This window comes from Equus przewalskii, chromosome 26, assembly GCF_037783145.1.
Source record: "Equus przewalskii isolate Varuska chromosome 26, EquPr2, whole genome shotgun sequence".
Lineage (NCBI taxonomy): Eukaryota > Metazoa > Chordata > Mammalia > Perissodactyla > Equidae > Equus > Equus przewalskii.
Genome location: NC_091856.1, coordinates 22692976 through 22717821, shown reverse-complemented (window position 1 = coordinate 22717821; position 24846 = coordinate 22692976). Strand labels below are relative to the sequence as shown.

General features: G+C 38.2%; 2 long non-coding RNA genes across 8 annotated transcripts in view; one reads left to right on the top strand and one right to left on the bottom strand.

The window, feature by feature from the left end:
• The window catches only part of LOC139079727 (uncharacterized), a 66500-nt gene that overhangs the window by 1005 nt on the left and 40649 nt on the right, over positions 1-24846 (bottom strand). Inside the window, exon 4 of the long non-coding RNA XR_011533613.1 lies at positions 4077-4189. This is a non-coding gene — a long non-coding RNA (uncharacterized lncRNA). The remainder of the gene's footprint in view (positions 1-4076; positions 4190-24846) is intronic.
• Positions 2194-24846, top strand: part of LOC139079725 (uncharacterized) — an 85078-nt gene continuing 62425 nt past the window's right edge. For all 7 annotated transcript variants that reach the window (XR_011533610.1, XR_011533611.1, XR_011533606.1 and 4 more), the window contains exons 1-2: positions 2194-2351; positions 4407-4588. This is a non-coding gene — a long non-coding RNA (uncharacterized lncRNA). The remainder of the gene's footprint in view (positions 2352-4406; positions 4589-24846) is intronic.

Here is a 24846-nt window from a genome sequence, read left to right as displayed (position 1 = left end):
TAACATGATCTATATATTTCACACAACTAGACTCTGAGTTAGGTAAGGATGAAGATTGTAGTTGCTTGATGTTTGTATACACAGAGCCCACTACCAAACAAATAGTTGAGGATAAATTAGTGTCTACTGAATAGAATAGACAGGGTTGTTGTGAGGTTGACTTGAGGAAATTGTACGAGTACAAATTACAAGAATTATCATCATCATCACTGTTATTACAATTGCTACAGTTGTGGGATTGATTTTTACTGTTACCTGAGAGGAATATGGAATACCTAGAAAATTTAAATTCATTTAAAACTTCTACAATATGTGCCAACTTTCTTGTTTTGATAGTTTATACTGGTTGGTGAAAATGAATCTTTATCTCTAGTAAGGTATGTGACAAAAATTCAATGTGATGGTTAAGAATGTCCATAAATTTTATACAAGAGAACAAATGATAGTTGCTGAATCCAAAATCATGGCCCTACATACACATTTCATTACCCAAAGAGAATAAGATGTGTGGCATCAGTGAAATAGCATTTTGGAAAATAACATGAAAATTGAAGCCAGAAGATGAAGTGTAATTCTTGCTCTGCCAACACTCACTGTGTTACCTTGTATAGTAGGCAGAATTCTAACCTGGCTCTCAAGATTTTCACCCCATGTTTACACACCCTATATAATTCCCTCTCTTCCTTTATGTGGGTGGGACTTGTGATTATGAAAAGAGAGATTATTCTAGGTGGGTCTGACCTAATCAGTGGAGGGTTTTAAAAGATGGTCTAGAAGTCAGAGAGATTCAAAGCAGCATAAATGTTCTCTTTCTGGCCTTGAAGTAGCGAAGTGCTTTGCTGCAGAGAGGGTCTTGTGGCAGGAAATCATGGGCAATCTCTAGGAGCAGAGGGCCTCAGTCTTACAATCACATGAAACTGAAATCTGCCAACAACCATGGCAGACCTCTTCCAAAGGTGGAAGAGGATCCTGAGCTTCAGATGAGACCACAGTCTTGACTTTATTTTAGCCTAGTGGACTCTGATCAGAGAACCAGCTAATTCACGCCCAGACTCCTCACTGACAGAAGCTGTGAGCAAATGTGTGCATTGTTATAAGCTACTAAATTTGCAGTAATTGTTATACAGCAATAGAAAACTCATACACCTTAGATAATTTGTTACCATTGTGGCCTCACTATAAAAAGAGTCAAGAATACAACCTCTTCTAAAATTTTGAAATGTGTAAGAACTAATGCAATGCAAAATATACTCATCATTGTATTCCTCAAAATTTTGCTTAAAATTCCTTTTTTTTTTTTTTGCCAGATCAACTTAACATGTACTAAATTAAGCTTTTCAGCTGCCTCATCCTTCTTAGAATCCCCAATCAGCTTCACTACCTATGGTTCACCTATTGGTTGATAGCCTCACCAGCAACCTAGTGCCCAAAGCTGGAAACCTCGGGGTCATTCTCTATTCCTTCCTTCTTGATTCTCCCAACCAGGCTCAATTTTCATGTCATTCGAGAAACTTACCTTAGCTCTGGTATCTCCTGTGCTTCCTTACTATTCAACTCAACAACTGCTGTGGCCTTAATGCAAGACTGTGACTTCCATTTGGTCCATTTTTTTCATTGCCATAAGAGTTATCTTTCTAAAGAGAAAGCTGCTTTATCCACTCTGCTCCTGAAACATGCCTAAGGTCTCCTCCACATGGCATGTTGTGTTTTTCACAACCTGGCTCCAACCCACTTCTCTCCTTTCCCAACATGCTATCTATATGCCACCCTTAACTTTCCATGAATATGATGGGTTGAATCATGTCCTCTCCAAAAAGAAGATATGTTGAAGTCCTAATTCCTGGTAACTATGAATGCGAACTTGTTTGGACAGAGGGTCTTTATAGATATAATCAAGTTAAAATGAGGTCATAAGCATGGATCCTAATCCAGTAGGACTGGCATCCTTATAAGAAGAGGAAAATTTAGACACAGAGAGAAGAATGCCATGTGAAGACAGAGATGCACAGGGAGAAGAAGGCTGTGTGAAGATGGAGGCAAAGATTGGAGCTGTGCTGCCACAATGCCTGAGGCTACCAGAAGCTGGAAGAGGCAAGGAAGGGTCCTCTCCTAGAGGGTTTAGAGGGAGCATGGTCCTGACAACACCATATTCTTGGGCTTCTAGCCTCTAGAATTATGACATCATAAATTTCTGTTGTTCTAAGCCACCAGTTTGTGATACTTTGTTATGGCAGCTCTAGGAGATTAGTACAATGGACATGCCAGCCCCTTTCACTGACCCATGACTTTGAACCAACTACTCCCTTTGTCGATATGTGGAAATCCTCTAAACATATTTCAAGATACAGTAGGTAAGCTACATCTTCAAAGAAACCTTCTAGGAGAGCTTCAACCAAATTCTCTTTCCCTGAGTTTCTCAGAGCAAGTTTCCTGATCTCTGTTAAAAGATTAATACTGAATTGTTTATCCATGATTTTCTTGGCAATCTCTTCCACTGGGTTGAAAACTCTTAGAGGTCAGGGATTATATGGCATTTATCTCTTCAATGTATAGCTGTTGAATTAAATAAAAGAGGAATAAAACTTTTGCCAGCCTCGTGTATCTAGTTAGAATTAACTTTGGAAATAAAATATTATATTCTTTTAATGAATTAGCCCTTTAGACATCTTGGAAGGTAACATTGCTATGCCCAATGTTTAGGTGAAGAAACTAAGGTTCCATATATGTTGCTTCCACTTACCCTTTTGCTCCCAGTAAATTAACAAGCCTGAGAGGCCAGAGGCTGGTACCAAGTCTCTCCCAGATTTCACTATGCCATATCAATTTTGGGAGCTGAGTATTTTTTTGATGATCATGAGGCTGGTCAGCTGATGGAAGTTATAATGGAAATTTAAAAAATAAAAATGATTAAAAAAGGGTTGAGATGAAATATGTGATATGATCCTTGTGAGTAAGTCTAGCATTTATCACCATTTCATTGACATGGTGAATGAATTATATATATAGCATTATAATGATGTAATATCTCACAGTCCTTGATGGCTTGTGGAGTTGAATGGTCTGTCTGGGTGCAGTTTATGGAAGAAAAAGAGGGACAAAAATGAATGCAGAGTCATTTGGCATACTGTTCAGGTTTTCCACTAGCTACAATTTCTTTGTAATATTGCCATTGTTTAAATTCAATGTATTATAAGCAACATAAATTCATTCGGACAATGAAGAAATATTTAATAGGAAATAGATTCATTTTTTAAATATAGGTATTTGTTTTTGTCTTTTTTCTCAACTCTGTCTCTGTTTCTCTGTATCTCTCTCTTTCTTTCTCTGTCTGTGTCTTTTAATGTTTTGGCCTTTACAAATCACCCAATCCAACTGAGTTCAATTTCCTCATGTGCAGATTGGTGGTTAGGAGGCCATAAACTTATGGAAGAAGCGCCATCACTGTGTTGACATCAGAAAATATGGTCTTCTATTCTATTCTCCCCCCAAGATAAATGGGCTTGATGGAGAGCTTTCCTTTCCAATGTGAATGACTTCATGCTCCAAGGAGCTGAAGTGGAAGAATGAATCTGAACATAGCTTGGTCAACACCAGTCTTCTGGGTACAAGCCCATTATGAAGCAAACATCTAACAAATGTTCAATGAATTCAGGTTTTCTGTTTCATTTATGCCCTGGTATAAAGAGAATGGTGGAAAATAAATTTTGTGCTAAATAAAATTTTACTTTGACATTCAATGACAGGATAACCACCTAGATACATAATAATAAAAGCAAGAACAATAATGTAACAATAGAACAATTATTGCAACAAAAATATTAGCTAACAATTACCAGACACTTATTACTTATGGTTGCTTCTTTTGCTGCATAAAACTCATTTCCTAATTCCAAAGTGAAATGAGAGCATGCTTTTTCCTTCTAATCCAGTGGACTCTTACATTGCATCCATAGATTCCATCCTTCCCACAGGTATGTTGACCTAAAGCACGACTTACTGCCATCTCCCACCACTTCACTGGGGAGAATGATGAAGACCCCACGTCTAGAATAGACAGAGTAAGGGCCAATTCTTACCACTCCAAGTTTGCTAAGGAAAGCAGATACTTTTCATCTTCCAGAGAGCTTGTGAGCTCCCAATAAGTGTTGAGCAGGTTATGGTCAGTCGGTCAGTATAGGTACAACAATTCCTGCAAGCACGAACAGAAACAAAGCAGGATGCATGCGGTTTTATTAGTCAGTTTAGGCTAGATCAGGCTGCAGTAACCAGTGAGCCCAAAAGTTCACTGGTTGAAGCAACAAAGTTTATTCTTCACTCACATTGTATGAATATCACACATTTGTGGAGGATTTATGTTCATATTGGACCAAAGCTGATGAAATTCCCACTTTATTGAACATTGCTAGCAGCAGCAGAAAGAAGAAAGAGACGGATGATCATCCACTGGATCTTAATGCTTCTGCTCAGAATCAATACATGCCACTTTGCTGACAATTCATTTATCAAAGCAAGACAAATTTCCATTTCAAGACATAGAGGAGAGGTGGTCTTCTTGGGTGCGCAAAGGTGGATGTCATCGGAATTATTGGTGAGTGGCACTGATGTCTACCATACCTGAGACATCAGGTTTTCAAGGAAAGGGCGCCACCTGGAGCTCTATTGTCATGGTCCCCAATTTATCTACCACTGTTCTCTGTTGTGCACACTCTGATAAGGCTTCACGGACAACTCCAGCAAAACCACTCTCGTCAAGGCCATCAGCACCTTCCACATCTCTAAATCCACTGGCCAGTCAGCACTCATCTTTGTCTATCTATGAGCACTGTTTACATTCTCTATTTCTCCACCCCAATATTTCCTTTAATTCCAGGTGAACCCACTCTTCTGGTTTTTCTCTTATCGGATGGGTTTTTTCTTCTCAGTTTCATTTGTGAGCTCTTCCTTATCTCCCTGACCTCTTAATCTTCCAGTGCCCCAAGGCAATATCAATGGTTTTCTTCTCCTCTCTATCTAACCTCATTCATTTGGTGATCACATTCAGTAGCTTGTTTTTGTTTTGTATTGTTTAAACTGTTTTAATTTATTTATTTACTTATTTTATTTATTTATTTATTTGAGGAATATTAGCCGTGAGCTAACTACTGCCAATCCTCCTCTTTTTGCTGAGGAAGACTGGCCCTGAGCTAACATCCATGCCCATCTTCCTCTACTTTATACGTGGGACGCCTACCACAGCACGGCTTTTGACAAGCGGTGCCATGTCCACACTCGGGAACCGGGGAACCCCGGGCTGCTGAAGCGGAACGTGCACACCTAACCGCTGCGCCACTGGGCTGGCCCCTAGTAGCTTGGTTTTGATCCAACCTATAGGCTGGATATTCTCAACATTTATTGACAGCTTTTACCTTTTTCCTGAAATCAAGCTTTCTATAGTCATCTGTATATCTGATATCTAATTTATCAAGTCTATACCAAAACTCCTAATCTTCTGGTACAAACATCTCCTATTCTACCCTTTCTAGCAAACTTTGCTGTCTTAATCTTCCAAATATATCCAGACCGCATTTTACCATATTCAGTGGTACCAAGCCTGTCCAAGTTACCATATTTGCATTATTATATTATCCTCCTAAGTGGTCTCCAAACTTCTATCCTTGACTGAACCAGCCCTATCTGTCTATTCTCTCACATCAGTTAGAGTTAAAGTGCAGATTCCTACCCTGGCTTCCATTTCAGTCTTTGTAATCCCAAAGACAATGGCCCTAAAGTCACGCATAATCTGGCCTCTCATACTCTCTCTGATTTTATTTCCTACTAATCTTCTCTCTGCTCACTCAATGCCAACCATGGCAGACTCTGAGTGTTCCTTGAACACTCCACACTTGCTTCTAAATAAACATTTGAGCTTGCCGTTCCCTCTTCTCGGAATGTCGTTTGCTGCATAGGTGCATGACTCCCTCCTTTCCTTCTCAAAGCTTTGTTTAGATATTTTATTCTCAATGTGGCTTTGCCTGACCACTCTTTAAAAATTTAAACCCCTTTTTCTGCCTCTGATAATCCACACACTTCTTTCTTGTTTTATATTTTTCCCCTTTGGAACTTATTGCTTTTAAAGTACTATATCATCTACCTATCAATTTTGTTTATTGCCAGTCTCTCTCACTAGAATTTCAGACTCCCGTCTGTTTTGTTGACTTGTGTATTTCCAGTACTTAGAAAAATGCCTGAAACCAGTCGACTGTCAATAAATATTTTTTTGCAATGAATGAATGGATGGATGGATGATATATAAATGAATGAATGAGTGAATGAATAAATGAGGTTAATTTAATGTGGTTTGGGCTTTTAGCAAGAACAACCTGGGATTAAAGGACTAGTCGGCCCATGCACAAATAATCCATCAATCTTCTTAAGAACCATCCCTAAAAACCAATTTCCCTCTTATTATTCAAGCATAGCATATGCAATGAAATCCAAACTACAGTGCTATAGCAAAATCACATTATATTGTGTATAATCTAGTGTCTACAGGCTAAATATACTTATGGAAATGGTCTATTGACCACAGGGAGAAAGCCCCATTTCAATGTATCATTCCATTGGAGGCTCCAGATCGTAGAAGGAAGATTATCCTGGGGACCCCTATTGACACAACCTGGTATTTTACTATGACTAATTTATTCCTCAAACAATCTGAAACATAGGGCGCTGGGGGAATTTTAGTTAAGTCTTGTTTATGTCTCCTCTAAAAGATCTCGCTGATACTTGTCACACAATTAAAGCTGGTTTTCTGCCTTTGGAGGAAGAGAATAAGATGAGACGACGAAAGTGTCTTCTTTATTAAGAAGAAAGCAGAAAGATCTGCATGTTCTATCCTTAAAAGTGTAAATTGTATGTATTTTTTAAGAGAATATGTAATGTTTACCATGTTCATGTGAGAACTATTTTTCTAGAACTTATGCTTAGTATGCGCTGATGATGTGGCTATTAGAGAGTAGACAGGGACTTGTTCAGTGAAACTGCTGCCACACAGGGAATAAGTTGGAGTTTTCAGGGATCCCATAAGTAACATCCTGCTATTTTCCTGAGTGTGGCCACATTAAGAAATAGACAGAGGAATCAACCAGATGTCAAAGTGTCACTGTTCTTCGAGAAAAAGTTGTATTAGACTACGTAACCACATTTGCAACCACAGCTAGGTTGTCTTGAGAATTTATTCTCTAAAATGTATACCATCTCCTTGGAAGTTCTGAGTCTACTCTGTCACCCAATCTCCTACAAGTTCAGGACACAAATGAACAAAGAAGGTTATATTCTGATACTCTGAGAACTCCACAAAGATCCTGAGCTGATCATGTTGACTTCTTTCTCTTAATTCTGCCAATTAGGGAATTTACTACCCTTGATAAAGAGAGAGGAAGGATCCAGAGAAATCAGAAATGTTTTGAAGTTTTGTTCCTTAGGAAAAGAAAATTTGCTCTCATATGGGAATGTGAGGAATGAGGAATCTGTATTCTTCCTTAGCAAAGAAAATTAAAATTAACCCCAATCAGAACTCAGTTTCTGTCTACAGAATAGATAGTCAAATAGGAGAGAAAATTTCTCAACTTTCAGGTAATTATCGAATTGCAATAGAACCCTTTGTGACTGACAACTTAACATTTAAAAAAAATTGTGTCTATGGATGCTGAGAACAACTGTAAGACTTGGGTTTTTAATAAAAAAAAATTGGACAGAGAGATGAAAGCACTTAAAGAAATGGGCTGAAGCTTGTGTGATACCTAAAGGTTATCAGATAGCTTGGAGTAGAGAATGATGAGTGATTGCAAAATACTTTGTCAGTCAATATCTTTCAGTTGTTGCCTTTAAAAGTAGATTTCATTGTTTATTAGGAAGAACCAAAATGAAACCCAGTCCAGGTAGACAGTCCCACCTTATTTTGGCAAAGATATAAGACAAGTGGAATCAAGTGTTACCCCATTTAACATGTCAAGAGGCTGAAGCTGAGATTCACTATCTATTGGAGGACTCTCAGTGGTCTAACAAAAGATCTAGCACCCAAATCTCCACCTTTACACCAAATTTCAATCTTGTAACCACTTTTGGTTTTGGTCTGCCTTTCTTGCTCAAAAGCTTTCTCCTCTTGGTTTCGAGTGTGCAGGATGGATAAATTTCCCTTGTCAGCACAATAGTAGAAAAAGACATAGTGAATTTCAACTTCATGTACATAAAACTGAAGGCCATCAATGATTTCATTCTGTTGAGTCAGCAAAGGTAATCAATGATATGGTAAATTCCTTGAGATTAAGGACTGAATCCACAGTGCCTAACACAGCACTGCCTAGATCATAGGCTCTTCCCAAGTACTTTTGTAATAAATGAATACAAGTTCTGCCTTTGATACAACTGTGGTTTATGATGAATTGTGAGAGATTATTGTGTGCGGTTTTGTGGGTTGGTTGTCTTATCTTCATTTACTTTGTCCCTTAGAAGAACCTGTTATTTACTCAACTCTCATTTTTTCCTATGACAGAGGACTTGATTAAAATATGTGAACAAGTTTTGAAACTTATTACTTACTTTCTGACACTGAGATTTGCCATTTCTTCAACTTTTCTGTATTCAAAACTTCTCATTTTGGGAAAAACTAGGGAGAAGTCCCTTCCCCCTGCCCTCCTGCTGGTTAAGTTTTGCTGGAAGCGAGAATGTGGGTGCAGGTGGTTGACCTAGGATAGGTCAATCAGATGGTCCCACCCATCACTTTGAATCTTGAGGGGTTGATGCAGAGATGCAGAGATACAGGGATGCTAAAGAAATTATTGATGTTGGCAGTAGCACAAAGAATGCTGCAATAGCAATGGTGGTGATGCTTCAGAGGCAAGTAGCGATATCCAGAGTCCCTCCACTGGCTGCAGCTCTGATTTGCCAGTGTGTGTGGCTCACAGACACATTTCCTGCTGCCTAGCCTCTCTTGGTTTCTGCATATTTTATGAGCCTGATTGATTAACCTACTGTTGATTTTGTAAAGTACTCAATATCCTTCCAATGAACAGCTTTTATCACCAAAGTATCCATTTTTTTTCTGTTATTGTCAACGAAAAGCCATGACGGTAACAGAGATTAGTACCAGGGAGTGGGTTACAGGCAATGGTCCCCAAGAAGAAGGGCGAAACTTGTGATAGACTACCTGACCTATTTGGAGCTGAAGGCAGCAATAATTCTGTCTGAATTCAAGGAAGGGAATTTGGATGCCCATGGCAGGAAGCAGCGGAACAGCTAATTAAAGTATCATCTGGATGTGCCTGGAATGAAGTACCCATCAAAGTCAAAGCTTTGGGAGCTGCATTGTCATGGCCATAAAATAGTGTGAAGAACAGAAGCAGCAGGGTGAGGTGTCTACTCCCAAGGGCACTTTAAGACCATGAAGATAAATAATGAAAAGCACAAATCCCTAAGTTCATAATTCAAAACATTCACTGAAATCTAGGGACTTTCTATGAATTAATAAACAAAAAAAACAAAAACGGAACAAAGAAACCTTTTTTCTTCTGCAGGCAGAAAACTAAAGCTGATGACAACCAAATAGCCGATATCATGAGATATCAAATTACAACATCAGTAGACTTAACATCTTTACATTTCTCTTATGGGAAAACTAGGCATTGGTTTGTTTCAAATGGTCTCTGTTCTTATTTGCTGTCAGACCTTGGGTGAGTCCAATAGTATAGTGACTAAAGAGTACAAGCTTTGGACCCAGACTACCTGCCTTCATTTCTCAACTCCACTATGGGATGGTAGGGTGAATTTGAGCAAGTAGCTTAATATCCTGTTGCTTCAATTTCCCCATCCATAAAGTAGGAATGGTAATAGTATCTACTTCATAGAGTTATTGTGGCTTTTAAATTAGTAAATATATGTGAGATTATCAGAACAGTGTCTAGAACATAGTCATCACTCAATAGATAGTAGCTAGAGCTACAATGGCCATTGTTACTGTTATCACATTGATGACATTATGCTGATATGATTTGCTGAGGAGGAAGTAGCAGGTACCACTTTGTCGTGATAAAAGACATGCATGTCAGAGAATGCACAATAAACCCTAAGAAATACATGGACCTCAGTATAGTTTCTGGAGTTCTGGGGATATCTCCAGCAGAATAAAGACTGGTTTGGTTAGGGATCCTTGTGCTTTATACCATATAGAAAAGCAGGTTTTTTCATCAACCTCTCAGGATTTTGAAGTCAAAAATAGACTGCTTTTACGTATGCTTCTATGACTCATTGACTAGGTGAATTAGGTTCACTTTGTCTGTCCTCTGGTAGAAGAGAGGATTATTTAGACCATAACGATAATAGCATCCTAATTGGCACTTATGACCTAGCAGAACCAGTGTTGCTACAGATTGCATTGTGCTTCCAGGTAGAATGATTTCTTGTTAGGATCCTGAAGAACTGTCAGGAAAAAAAGATAGAAAGCTACCTATGGACAAAGATTTATTCAACCACGTTACAGAGTTTTCCTGTAGCGAAAAGGTAAAATTCTTATGTTTTAGTCATTTTCAATGACTTACTCTAATCATAAGACAATACATAGCTCAACACAATGTGATGCAAAGGGGAGGTGATTTAATAACTTTTAAATTTTTGTTTGTTTTTCATTCTGCCACCACATATTCTCTAATACCCAAATCACTTAACAACTCAAAACTTTGCCAATAGCATTTTATTTTCTTGTGGATAGATTGAAGATGTTAAGGCCTTGGTTGGTTTTTTTGCTTTTTCTTTTTGGAAAGCACAATGTATTAACAGAATATATTTGATATGAAAGAAAAAATCCACTGACCTAAAAAGAAGTGAGAAATGGGAGGGTGATTAGCTACTTGGAAGAAAATAGCAAGTGACCTCAACTTTGAGTCCTCACCACAAACTTGGGAATTTTGAAGTCAGGAATGTTTTTCTTTTTAAAGCAGAGGATGTTTCAAAAGTGTTTTTGAGGCACCAGTGACTTCCTACCTCTGGAGATATAAAGGGGAAATGCTGAAAACTTGCCATTGAACATTCTTCCTTTGGTATGGGCAGTCTGAAGAGAGCCACTACAGTAGGGGATGGAGACTTTGTCTGACTTCCTTCGGCCTCCCAGGTGCATTTGTTCAGTAGATCATGGCAATGGTGGGGAGAGCAAAATCCCGTAAGAAAGAGAAAGACCAATGCTATTTTCAGTCCCTGTCCCAACATCCTCAGCTATAGGATGTGCTTAATTTTCTACAAAGTCTATTTTTTCACTGTCTCAATGTAAATTACAAGACTGGAAAGTACTTATAAAATCCAAATTCCTCTGGAGAAGTCTCCAAACCATACACAAGTATAAACTTTGATTTTGTATTTTTTATAATACTGTACTGTTTAATCAGTGGATGAGAGTTATGTTTCTGTTATCCATTAACTACAGTAAAATGCTAGTACATTTACTATACGCATGATATATGCTAATGCTATTTGCTAATGTTAAGAAATGATGAAAGTGCTAACAGAAATGTTTTTTGAGTGTTGCCATGTCAGGTATTGTGCTGGCACTCTACATTTGTGAGCACATTACTTTAAAATATGTGTTTTTTGGCCCATTTCACAGATATTTTTGTCCCCTCCACCAACAATAATGCCTCTCCATCACAGAGCAGTACTTAAATCCTATGCTTACTTCACAGTTCATCTCAAATACCACCCACCCACCTTCACTAATTTACTCAAAAATACTTTTTTTCAGCAAATATTTATTGAATTCTTTTTATGCATCAGGCACTGTGCAAGGCAGGGAGTCTACTTGTGGGTGAAAAAAAACTATATTCCTAACCATGTGATGTTTATAATCTAACAGAGTTGACAAAAGATAAAGTAAACAAGCAAATGAATATAAAATTAAACTGACAATATTATGAAGGGAATAAACTTTACCCAGTGGTGAAAGTAGGCAGCAGAGGAGGTGAACTCCGTCGCTACTTATGCCTATTTGGACCTTTGTGAAAATTAGAAAAAGATATCCCTTTCTCATGGTCCTTTAGGACAACTACCATCAAATAATTATAGTAAATACACAAATCAATGACAACTAGCAATATGACCCCATCCCCCAGGATCTGTAGTATAGAATCTTCAAAGCTGTATGTGAAGGCCTGGAGAAGATGACAAATAAAATAAGTTGTTAGGGATGAGAATGTGTCAGCCACTCAGAAAAGGCAGAGGAAGAATGTTCTGGGTGGAGGAATAAGATAGTATGGAGACTTTGAGATGGGGAAGAACATTTGGGTTTGAAAAACTAAAAACAGGTCAATGCTACTAAGGCATAATAAATTGGAAAGAAATTATATTGTTAAAATACGCAGGGCTAAACAAGAAGTTGGGGCTTCATTTGAGTTGCAAGGGGGCTTCACTGAGAAATTTTAAGCCAAGGTGTGGCATAATCAGATTTGAGTTTTTACTTGGGTGAATAAATGGGAGCAAGATAGAAAAACGGGACCCAAACAGGGGCTATATTGCAGTAGTCTAGTCAAGAGATAACCGTGGCCTGGATTAAGCAGTGGTGTAACATAATTGTTTCTACTTGTCGATATCTACTACCAGGCTAGAATCTCTAAGTTGACAGGGACTATATTTTACACAATGGACTTCGATCAGTTTGGGCACATTGGACTTGAGAAATAAACACAAGAATAGGAAAGAAAGAAACTCACTTTACATTTTATCTCCCATGTGCTACAGGGTGAGTTCTTCTAAAGCAGGCACAGAGATGGGGTTTGACGTGTGGGGGTTCCATATTAGGAACCAACACCTATGGAAAGGAGTGGAGGAAAGCAGGTTTGGCCAGAGGGAAAAGTTGCTGCCGTGCAAACCCAACAAAACCCCAGCCCACTCCTTGAGGAGCACTGCCACCTAAACTGCCTGAAAGAAGTGAATGAGCAAACACACCGAGTCATGAAAGACATTCCATGTTTGGGGAAGATTCTTGTCTCTGCACCTTATAAGACACGATCATATCTCTGAGTGCTTAGAAAAGGCATTGGGTCACTGAAAAGGATTTAAGTCAAAAACTAGAATGATTATTGGCAGTGAAAACGTGTTTTCACATCAAAGACTTCATTAAGTGAGTCGCCTTCTCTGCTCCTCAGTTTCCCCATATGCAAATTAGAGATGATGAAACAGATGACCTTAAATGACCCTCCCAATTCTGAAATTCTGTGATTCTGAGTAAGAAAACCCAGTTCAAGAAACCCATTACAGCCATAGCTGTCCTTTTCCATTAGTCCAAATGCATCTAGACTCATCAAAATGAGTTTTGACTCGCAGGAACCAAATGTCTTCATTTAGAAGAGATAGGAAAGGCAGCCTTGCAAATTACACCATTTCTCCCACCTCCATTATGCTCCGAGCGTTCTGCCAGTGCTGTTACAACCCAACAGCACGCGGCCAATTGGAGCAGAAAAGACAATAACCTTAATGGGAAGGAATTGGGAGCTGGGAGACGCCACAGATTGTATTAGGAGAAATGAAATAATATTTAATTTCCCTGGTCATAAATAATCTGTCTGCCCACATTATGAGCATATCAGAGTTGACAGGGAAAATATTCACCAACACGGGAAAAAAGGTCATTATTTTTTCATCATTAGTGGGTAATGAAGGTGGGGGGGGGCATATCAAATATCATTTTTTTTTTCCTGACAGATGGAACTGCAGTAGCAGAGGAGCTCAGAGTAGCTAGTAATCCTCACAATTTGTCAGCAAGAGGCAATAACAATGATTGTGATGATTTCTCTTTCGTATTGGTAAGGTTGTTTATGGGTTTCAAAGTGTTCCTCCATTTGTTTCCCCAGAAGCACTTCACTATGTGGAAAGGTTTAGTCATTTTTAGAGATAAGGGCTCAGAGGCTCAATGATAGGTAAAATATTTTGGCAAGTTACCCAAAAAGCAGAACAGTGACTCAAAAACTTCAGACTTTCCCTTATTGCTTTCAAATTTTGGCTATAACAGCAAACAACCTGTACTATTTACTTTTAACTTACTTTTTAAAAAATTTCAATAAGCTTGCTTTTTTACTTAAATTATTTTAAAAGATCCTTTAAATAGGACCATCATAAATGGAAGGTTCAAATCACTTGCCTAAAATAACAGTATAGGTGATTCTCATTATGCTCAGTAGTTACATTCTATAAAGTTTCCGCAAACACAGAATTAGCAAATGCTGAACCTAGGAGAAATATAGAGTTAGGTTGCTGGGAACCTCTGGTCACACGTTTTCATCAACCAATCAATATATAACCTATTTTTATGTGTGTTTCTGTTTAAAGACACCTTGTTTCATATATTTTGTTGATTCAATATATACTGTTGATTTACGGACATGCAATTCACAGCTAACAACACTATAACTCATGCCTGAATGAAGCTTACCTAACACACATTTTCTCTGCAAGGCACATTCTTGTGCTTAGGAACACAAGATAGCACTTCAGCACTATGCTTAGCAGCCATTTTAAACAGCAAAATCTCTAACAAAAAAACCCCACAAAAATGCAAAAAGTGTGGCTCCAAATAGACCATGAAATGGACACTTGTTTACAGTATGAAATCTGAAACAAGAAGGCAGAGCGTTGTCTTCTTCAACCTCAGCTAGGAACATACGTGTAGGGTGACAATTTTTTTCATCTCTTCCCATGTCCACCAAGGACTGCAAAACACTGCAAATATTGATTCTGGGTTTGCAAATAAATTTTAGCATATGGGTAAATTAGCAAGTATGAAATCTGCAAATAATGAGTATTGACTGTATCTTTAAAATTAAATCCAGTTAAAGCAATTAAATTTGATTGAATCCAAGCTAGATAATCTTGCTGGCCCAACACTCTCCACACAAGGCCTATTATTGTTGTTAAAAAAGGAGGGTGAAATGAGGTATTAAAGACATCTTAGCCCTGAACTGGGAGTTCCTCCTTGACTTAACCCAAAGGATTGGAAGAAAATTAAAATAAAAATAATCTTCTTGTCATGTGATTCATTTTTTCTTCATGTTGGATTTATGTACCACCTGCAATCATTTTGAGAACATTTTCAATCACCGTTAAGTGTTATGTATGAAGATTTGGAGGACCCTAAGGATACAAATTCACCTTTTGGGAAGGACTGCGCTAGAATATGAAAATCACCAGATGTCCTGACCCTCAGCTTTCTCTTAACATTGTGGAGGGGAAAACAGCCTCCACAGTCTCTGGCCCATGAGGATGAAGCTAACCCACCTGTAACGACAGCACATTGGACTGCTGAGCTTGCTTTGTGCTCTATTCCAGTTTCTGAAAGAAACTCTTTACTTATGAGACGTGCAGAAGATAGAAGCAAATCATCGGAGTTCAGCTGGTTGACCTGTCTCTCCTATATGTCTAAGAATTCTTTCAATGCTTCAAAAAATCCAGAGAGAAAACTATTCTATTTGAAAATGTGCCTCAGCAATCAGCTCATTCTCTTGTTTTCTTCTGGTGAGTTCAAGAGCTGAGTCTGAACTCAGCAGAAGAAAGTCGTCTTTCACTATCAATTTCTCGGTTGGTGGGAAGGGACCTTCTGTGGACTTGATTCTTGTATGAGAGCCCAGGAACAGATTCCCTTTTCTCTTAAATAGAATTGCCCCAAACTGCTTTATGTTAGCAACTTGTACAATACACATAGAAAACGCTTATTACGCTTGCATAGATAGTATGAATGAATCAGAAAATAGTCGCAATAAACAGACCCAGATAAGCTTACTAATTTTTTATGATCCACATTGCTGGTGTGGAAAGATAGAGAATTAATTATGGTTAAAAAAATGGATTCTAGGTTCAGATTTGTCAAATATTGAGGTCCAAGCAAGTCACTTAGCCTTATAACTGTGGGCTTGTCCAGTCCTATGTGCCTAGCCAGAGTGGGTCACTGCAAAGACATCCAGGTTTATTAATGTATTCTGGTCTCACCAGTTATCACAGAATGACAAGGGAAATGTGTTTAGTCTCTTTGCATCTCAGTTTTGCCTTTATAAAATAAGAGTAATAGTAACTACTTAAGAGGATTGTTGTGAGTATTAAATGAGGATTTTTAGGTGCAGTGAGAGCACAGGGCACCTAGAAAACTGTTAGCCCATGAGAGATTTCTTTTAATCTAAGCCTCAGATTTATCATCAATTAGGGAAATTTTACCATTCGCAGGGCATTGGTATAATAGAAAAGTAAGGAACAAAGCTTTATAACCAGACAGGCTTGGGTTTCAATTCCTCTTCTGCCACCTACTATCCTTGTGAAATTGAGGAAACTGTATAACCTCCGTGAATCTCAGGTTCCTCCTCCCCTTTATAAAATGACTATAAAACAGACTTTCCAATAAGTTGTGAGCATTCAAGTAACACTTAGTGCCTGGAACCATGTAAGGGATCCATAAACGTTGTTTCTGTTTTATTTATTTATTTATTTTATTTACTATGTTTCTCAGAGTTTGAGGAGTGTTGATCCCAAACAGTCTTAATCAAGAGAAATACCGCATGCTTTGCGAAGTCTTAAGAGCACCAAATGTTAAAACTTGCTAACACTTGGCAACCAAAGAATCCTAAATCCTTAGGGTTGAAAAGCATCTTGCAGATCATTTACCCCACTCTGTATGGCTCATGAATGGCCATAATGATATCACAGGCACATTTTTGCCTTACTTCTGTTTCAATGCCTCCAATGAATTGGGGGAACACTAACTCTAGTGAGGCAGCCCATCCAATTGTCTTGAAATGTCATTTGTTAAGAAGTTCATAATTATGGCAGGTGAATTTTGTTGCCATATGACTCTCACCTGTAAGTCCTGGGTCTGCTGCTAGATACAAGCCTAGCACCTCTGAACACTATGTAAAGACTTGAAGACAGTTGCCCTATCCTATGGCAGTTATGGGTTAGGGGCTAGGATTTTGGTCAGACAGACATGGTTTAAAACCAAGGCACCCTCTATTCTTGAACTGTGATGTTAAAAATAGTTATGTCACTCATTAAATCTCAGTTTCACTACAAGGATGCGTGTGTGCACTTGCATGCACACATACACACACTGCTTCCCTCAGACCACATTATGAGAATTAAATGAAATGGTACATTCAAAGTTCCTAAGACAGTGCATAGCACAAAACAAGTATTTAAGAAGTTGTAGCCATGTTTTAACCATTGTTATAATTAAATAAATTTAATCTTCACCCCTGATCACCTTTGTTCCAGATTGCGTATCTCCCTGTGTTTCAGTTTTCTCATTCACTCTCCCAGATTCTCTTCCCTGAATACACCTTCTAAAAGTATCATTCAGAGTTAGTCTTTGCATTTCGGACAATCTGAATAGTGCAGAACAAATGAGAACAGACATCTCCCTCCTTGAGCTGTCTAATATCACCTTACTTCCATCAGAGTTACATTACGGCACAGGTTAATAATGAGTTTACAGTCCACTAATTACGCAGGGCTTTGCTTTTCTTTGTTCTTAAACTTTTGTTACTAAAACATATTTCATCAAATCCAACAAGATGAAGAAACAAAAGCCAGGAGAGATTCTGTTACTTGCCCAATGTTATGCCAAGGTTGGGCCAAGGTTTCAGGTCCAGAAAGCAAGTCTGCCAGCTCCCCAGACCACTGCTGCTTTCAACCAAGTGTGCTCTTTCTCATGCTGCAGTTTCACAGGGATTGCTTTAACAGCTTTAAATTCTTCTGCTTTCATCTCACCTCTGGGAGCGAAAAGTCATTCTCAGTGTGAGAAGAGGAGTGGATTCAGAGAGTAGGAATGTGGCCCAGGTCAGTAGGAAGTGACATCTCTTCTTGGAGGCAAGTGGCTTTCACAGGGGTGACTCCAATGACTGATGTCTATGGCCAACTCACTGACCCTCACTGCCTCTGGGCCTTTAGGCTTAGACAGCCCATGGTAGTCCTCAGCCCAAGGGGTGGAGTTGCCAGGCAGTGAGACTTCTGGTCATATCTTTTTCCTTTCCGACATCCCCCTAAATACTCTCCATCCAAGACCTCTGGATGGCTCCAATGCCTCTGCTTTCTCCCTCCATCAGCAGCCCGCCCCTAAGTAAAGCATCATTGGCTTCCCCTCCAGATTGTCTAACAGCTGATCCTGATAAGTACCCAAGCAGCTGAGTTTCTGTAGGAAATGAAGCGCAGCCGGTGGCTGGCTGTGGTTACTGAAGAAAGATAGAGACACTCGCAAAGTCCTTTAGTGGGAACTCACAGGGAGAACTTTGGAGTTCTACAGAGAAGGGTAGAGCAATAGGATACAAGAAGCAGATTGTCAGATGGTATTCAAGAGGAGAATACTGGAGACCTTGTGGTAATTGCAAAACATTCTGATCATTAGATTAAAGAAAATACAGATTTATGGATTTCAAAACAAGGAAAATTATCATGGATAAGGAGATATATTCCATAATGATAAAGAGATCAGTTCCTCAAGAAGAAATAACAAACTTAAATATCTATGTGCCTAACAATAGAGCCAAGCACAATCAAGAGTCAAATACATGAGACCAAAACGGATGGGATTGAAAGGAAAGAGAGACATATCCAGTACTATAATTGAAAATTTTAATACTGATTTGTTTCACTTGGTAAAAAGTAGGTAAAAAATCAGCAAAGATATAGCTGGACTGGACAGCACTATCAATCAACTTCATCTAACTGACACTTATAGAGTATTGCACTAACAGAAGCAGAATACATATTCTTCTTAACCTCACAAGGAACATTCACCAAGATAGACCACATTCTGAGCTATAACACATTAAAAAATTAAAAGAATAGAAATCATACAAAGTATGCTTTCAGACTACAATGGAATTAAATAAGAAATTAACAACTGAAAGATGAGTGGGAAATCACCAAATATTCTGATATTAAACAGCATCCTTCTAAATAGTACATTGGTCAAAGACCAAGTCACAAGAGAAATTTTAAAATATATTTCAAACTAAATAGAAATGAAAATACAACTGGTTAAAATTTGCGAGATGCAATGAAAGTAGTGTTAAAAGTGAAATTTCTAGCACTAAATAATATTTTAGAAAAGAAGAAGGATGCAAAAGCACTAACATTAGGTTCGACCTCAGGAAAACAGAGAAGAGCAAATTAAGTTCAAAACAAGCAGAATAAAGTAATTAATAAAAAACAGAGCAAAAATTTATGAATTTAAAAACAGGAAAATAATAGAGAAAATCAATGCAATCCAAAACTATTTATTTGAAAAGATCAATAAAATTGATAAATATCTAGCCAGGCTAACTCGGAGAAAAAAAAATCACAAATTGTGGAGATTAGAAGGTAAGAAGGGTCATCCCTACTGATACCTCGAATATTAAAGAATAATAAAGGAAAAGAATGAAAAACCATATGTCCACAAATAACCTAGATGAAATTGACCAAGCCCTTGAAAGATTCAAAATACCAAAACTTATACAAAAAAAAATCTGAACAGAATTATATTTATTTAAAAAAATGAATCAACAATTAATAGACTTCCAGAAAACATCACGGCCAAGGTTGTTTTATGGGTGAATTCCACCAAACATTTAAAAATCGATATTACCAATTCTCCACAATCTCTCCCAGAAAATGGATGCAGAAGTTTCCATTACCCTAGTAAGAAAACCAGATATACATTACAAGAAAGGAAAACCACAGATAATATCTCTCATGAAACTCGATGAAAAAATCCTCAACAGAACATTGCCAAACCAATTCTAGCAACGTAGATGAAGAATTAAACAATATCACCAAGTGGAATTTATCCGAAGTATGTAAGGTTGGTCCCAAAGCCAAACAATGTAATCCACTAATTAGCAAACCAAAGAAGCAAAATCACATGATCATATAAATTGATGCAGGGAAAGCATTTGACAAAATCCAGCACTTCTTCATGACAAAAACTCCCAGTAAACTAAGAATAGAGGGGAGATTTTTCAACTTGGTAAAGGACATCTACAGAAAAAAACCAAGACCAGCTATAGCTCAAATCATAATTGATGATCAGAAACTGGACAGTCTCCCCTAAGATCACAACAAGGCAAGGATGTTGTCATATTTTCTCATTGCAAATACCATATCCTAAAATATAGTTCATCTGTTAGCCTTGTCTGCAGTACCAATTTTTGAGTGAAAATCTCTAATTTTGATGTAAAATTACATGCCTTTTCTAAAATCTCATAGTTTATACATTTGGGATCATATTTAACAAGGATCTCTCTACCACAAGGTCAAAATTCTCTGATATTGTGACCTATTGATTATATAATATTTTTCTTTTATGGATAAGCCCTTGATCCATCCTGTGTAAGGCAGAGCTTTAAGAATATTTTTCCCTATATACTGATGCAGTTTTCCCAGCACCATCTATTAAATAATTTGTCCTTTCCCTATTGGTTTGTAGTATCATCTCCACCATATATGTTGCAGTATATAAATGGGTCAGGTTTTAAGTTCTTTCTACTTTTTATGAAGAATCTTTAAATTCTTTCCTTTCACTAGTCTGACTGTTACTACTTAAATACATCACTTTTTGTGACTATTATTTTGTCTTCATATCTGGTAGGAACAATCTTCCCTCTTTTCTCTTCTTTTGCAAAATTCACTTAGGTCTTTGTGAAAATTTTATTTTTCTATGTACGTTTTAGAAAGTTTGTCAATGTCTTCACAAATGTTAAAATAATGTTAAATTTCCTAAGTGTTTCAGGATTAGAGACAATTTTGCAAATGCCACTCAGCATCTCTTTGATGTTTGGAAAAATTAGATAACATGGAGGGGGCAGTTGCCATGGACCAGAAACTGTGAAAAATGTTTCACATGCTTTATTTGATGCACTTCTCAAAGAAACTCCATGATGACTGGATGTTATTAGCCCTGTATAAAGAACATACAGAAAAGTTAAGGGACTTTGACAAGTCGCTTTCTTAGAAAGCATCACATTTGGGATTCAACACCATCTGTTTGATTCTAGAGCAAGTTCTTAGCCCTATATTGTTTTTCAGGTAACTAGACATTAATTGGACCTTGAAATCCTGTAAAGTAGGTTCCATTTCTTCCAGGAAGCCAGTCATCAACACTTCCACACTCTTTTACCCCTAATGGAAGTCATAGCTTCCTCCTTGGAACTTCCATGACTCTTTATCTATATTGCTCCCTAGTGGAAGAAAAGTGGAAAATTTCTTTGAGGTCGTGTGTCCACGTGTGAAGATTTGGAATATTTATTTGCATGACAGCTTTGAGATAAATCGAACAGATAACATAAACCCCTCTAGAGTCGGGTTGGCTCTGGTTGAGTTTGATATGTAATTCAGTGGGATGAGTATTAATGTTTAAATTTCACAGATTGTAAGAGTATAAGAAGGAAAAAGAAATGATTGCTCCAAGAAAAATAGTTTATTCATCTTTAGGAATTTGGATATTGCTAGCTATTGATATGGTTCTGTGTATCCTCTCCCTAACCCATGGAGGCCAACCCCTCATCCTCCTGAATCCCATGACTGCCTGAATGTTTGACTTCGGATGAGACCACTGTGTCCAAATGGGGACATTACTCTTGCCTCCCATTCCTTTGTCCTATTCTCTGTGGGGATACCTTATAGACTTTGGGCTGGTAGCAATAATAGTTATGTTTATTAATTTAAAAATTGGACTTTCATTTCTATAATATCCAATATCAACAAAGTATTTCATTATTTTCATTAAGCTCTCAAAGGAAAAATAAAAAGATTAAGTGGCTAAAGTTAGAACACACAAAGTCTTTGGTGGCCACATTCCAGCAGCCCACCAATTCATGAGTTGACACTGAACATAGAAGAACATATGTTTATTTGTGTCTGGGTCTTATCTTCCTGCAGACTGTGAGATGCTTCTGTGCCCGTTGAGGTTTATCTCTAATTTGTACATGATCGGTCAACTCTAATGCAGCCTTCCTGACATCTCAAGAAGAATATAAATGAAATGAGGAAATTTTTCATTAAATATTATAACATTAATATTAGCATTATAACATTAATTAATTAACATTATGATATTAATAGAACAAAATATTAAGTGAATTAAGCGGGATGCAAACCTGTAATTATTGTGTATCTATATTATTGTATATATAATTACTGTATATATATATGTACTTTAATTACTGTCTCTCTCTATATATATACTGTATATATTTATGTATACGGTATATATATTTCTAAAATATGATTAACTGTGTAGAAAAAGGGCCACATAGAAATACTTCAAAATGAAATAGTGGCTATCTCTGGATGGTCAAGTCATAATGATGTCAACTTATCTTTTACACTTTTCTATATTTTCCAAATTTTATGCATTGAACGTTGAGGTAGAAAAAGCAGGCTGTTCACCCAAATATGTGCTGCTCTTCCATAGTGTAGAGTTTTGCTAAGAAGAGGCTACTGAGCAGGAAATACATTTCCCAGGGCTCCGTGTGTCTGGGTGGGGCCATGTGGCTCCTTGTTTGCCTATGGAATCCAAGAGGATGGGACACATGTCACATGAGGCCCATGGTAGTTAAAGAAGCAGGTGAGCCTTTTCTTTTCACTGTTTCCCTCAGAGAGACCACTGAGGTCCTAAGAGATGTCAGAGCCACACAATGGAAAGACTCTATTTCTCTGAATTGCCACTTGGAAGCTGCCCGCTAAACAAGAACATGTAAATTGGCAGATTATCTAGGCAAAAACTAAGCTATTGTTGATGAATTTCCTTTTCCTGAGTTCTATGAAAAGAACCTTTTAAAAAAATATTTTTAGGGGCTGGTACAGTGGCACAGTGGTCAATTTCACACACTCCGCTTCGGGGACCCAGGTTCACAGGTTTGCATCCTGGGTGTAGACTTACACCAAAAGTTAGCCATGCTGTGGTGGCAACCCACGTACAAAGTAGAGGAAGATTGGCACAGATGTTAGCTGAGGGCCAATTTTCTTCAGCAAAAATTTTAAAAAAACAGAAAACCCCGATTTTTAGACAGGTATTTTTTAGGGAATTCCTTCAGTGAGCAAGGGTGAGAGGTCAGAGAAGTGATCAGAGGAGGAGGAAAAGGGGAGACCAGGGCGCATTATTGAGTTGACTATCACTGCAGACAGCTGGTGCTCGATCCCACCAGGACTTCAAAGGAGAGTTATACACTCAGCTCAGAACTACCTGTGGTAGAGAGGAGGACAATCGGTATATCTGTTCCGAGCTCCTGCTGGTCAAGAGCTGATCCTTGGGGCATTGACTCTCTGGCTTCCAGGTTGCACATGTTTGCATGCAAAATATTTCATGTAGGTGTCCCTTGATGTGTCATCAGAGAAGCCCTGGGGCAAAAAGCTAAAGGTGCCTAATGCAGGTCTGAGGCAAGGTATTGCTAGGTTATAACTGAATTAGGCTGTTCACCACTGTCATGGCTGGAATAAAAGGTGAGGTCTGAAGGATTTGAAGTGATACACAAGAGGTGTTTGCTAGCAGTCACTGATTGAATCATTACAGTATCTAACCTTACTTTAACTAGAATAAGCATATATTACCCTTGTAGTCAGAAAACTTCAAACACACACACACCTTTTTGTTTGGCTCTATAAGATAGCTCAGTATCCATATGACACGTAAATATTTTGATTCACATTGGAAGAACAACCACCAAGTGAGACATGCTAGGCCTCTCCGAGTCTTCATTTCTTTCTCAACTGTTCAACCACCAGTCAGTCGATTCTACTTCCTGAACAATATTCAGAACTGCCCCTGCTTCCACATCTGTTGCACCTCCTTTAGTTGGCGTCGTTATCAGCAAAGGCCTCGAATATTGCTGGAGCCCCAAATTTCCCCCATGTGTTGTTTGTATCTAAAATTAAATTAGGATGTGGTAAAATCCTACTTAAAATGTATTTCAAAGGCTCCCCGTTATTGTAAAATCCAAGCTCATGGGTTCTACGTGCTTCATAATCCAACCCCAACACACATCTCTAGCCCCGCCTCAGTCATGAACTGGCCTACACCTGGCACTTGAGGCAGACAATAGAAATGCTCAGGAAACCCTAAATGTTTTCACGCCACTCTGATTTTGTACACGCCTTTCTCTATTGGGAATACTTTCCCTCGTTTTTACCTAGAGGGGGAGTTGGTCAACTACAGCCCTCAGGCCAAATCCATCCTACCACCTGTGAACTAAGAAGCTTTTTTACATGTTTGAATGATTAAAAGGGAATTTTTTTAAGATGGTATTTTGTGACACATGAAAACGATACAAAATTCAAATCTCATTGCCATCAATACAGGTCTTTTGGGAACACATTCATGCTTGCTTATTCTTTTACAAGCTGTCAGTGGCTGCTTTGGGGCCACCAAACAGAGCTGAGTAGTTGTCACAGTGACCTGTGGTCGACAAAGCCTAAAGTACTTACAATTTGGCTTTTTACAGAAAGCATTTGTCTAGAACTCTACCTTTCCTCCAAACCCTCCCATAAAGGACCATTCCACTTCTCTGTCCCTACAACATTTAGTTTTTACCTCCAGGAAAGTATTATTCCTACCTAATGTGAGCTCTGCATTGACACATCTTCTCCCCACTGCTATCCCATTACTTTCTTGGGAGCCAAGGCTGTGTCTTACTTATCTCTGATTATCCCCTGGACATGTGGATAGTACCAGGTACACAGCAGAGGCTCAGTCAACATTGTTCGAATTTGTCCAGTTCTGAGCCCTGCTTCCAGATGCCATGTTGCCTTTTCTGGAACTTGCTGGTTAAGAACATGGGCTTTGTAGTTGTGTTGCCCCAGTTTGACGCTGGG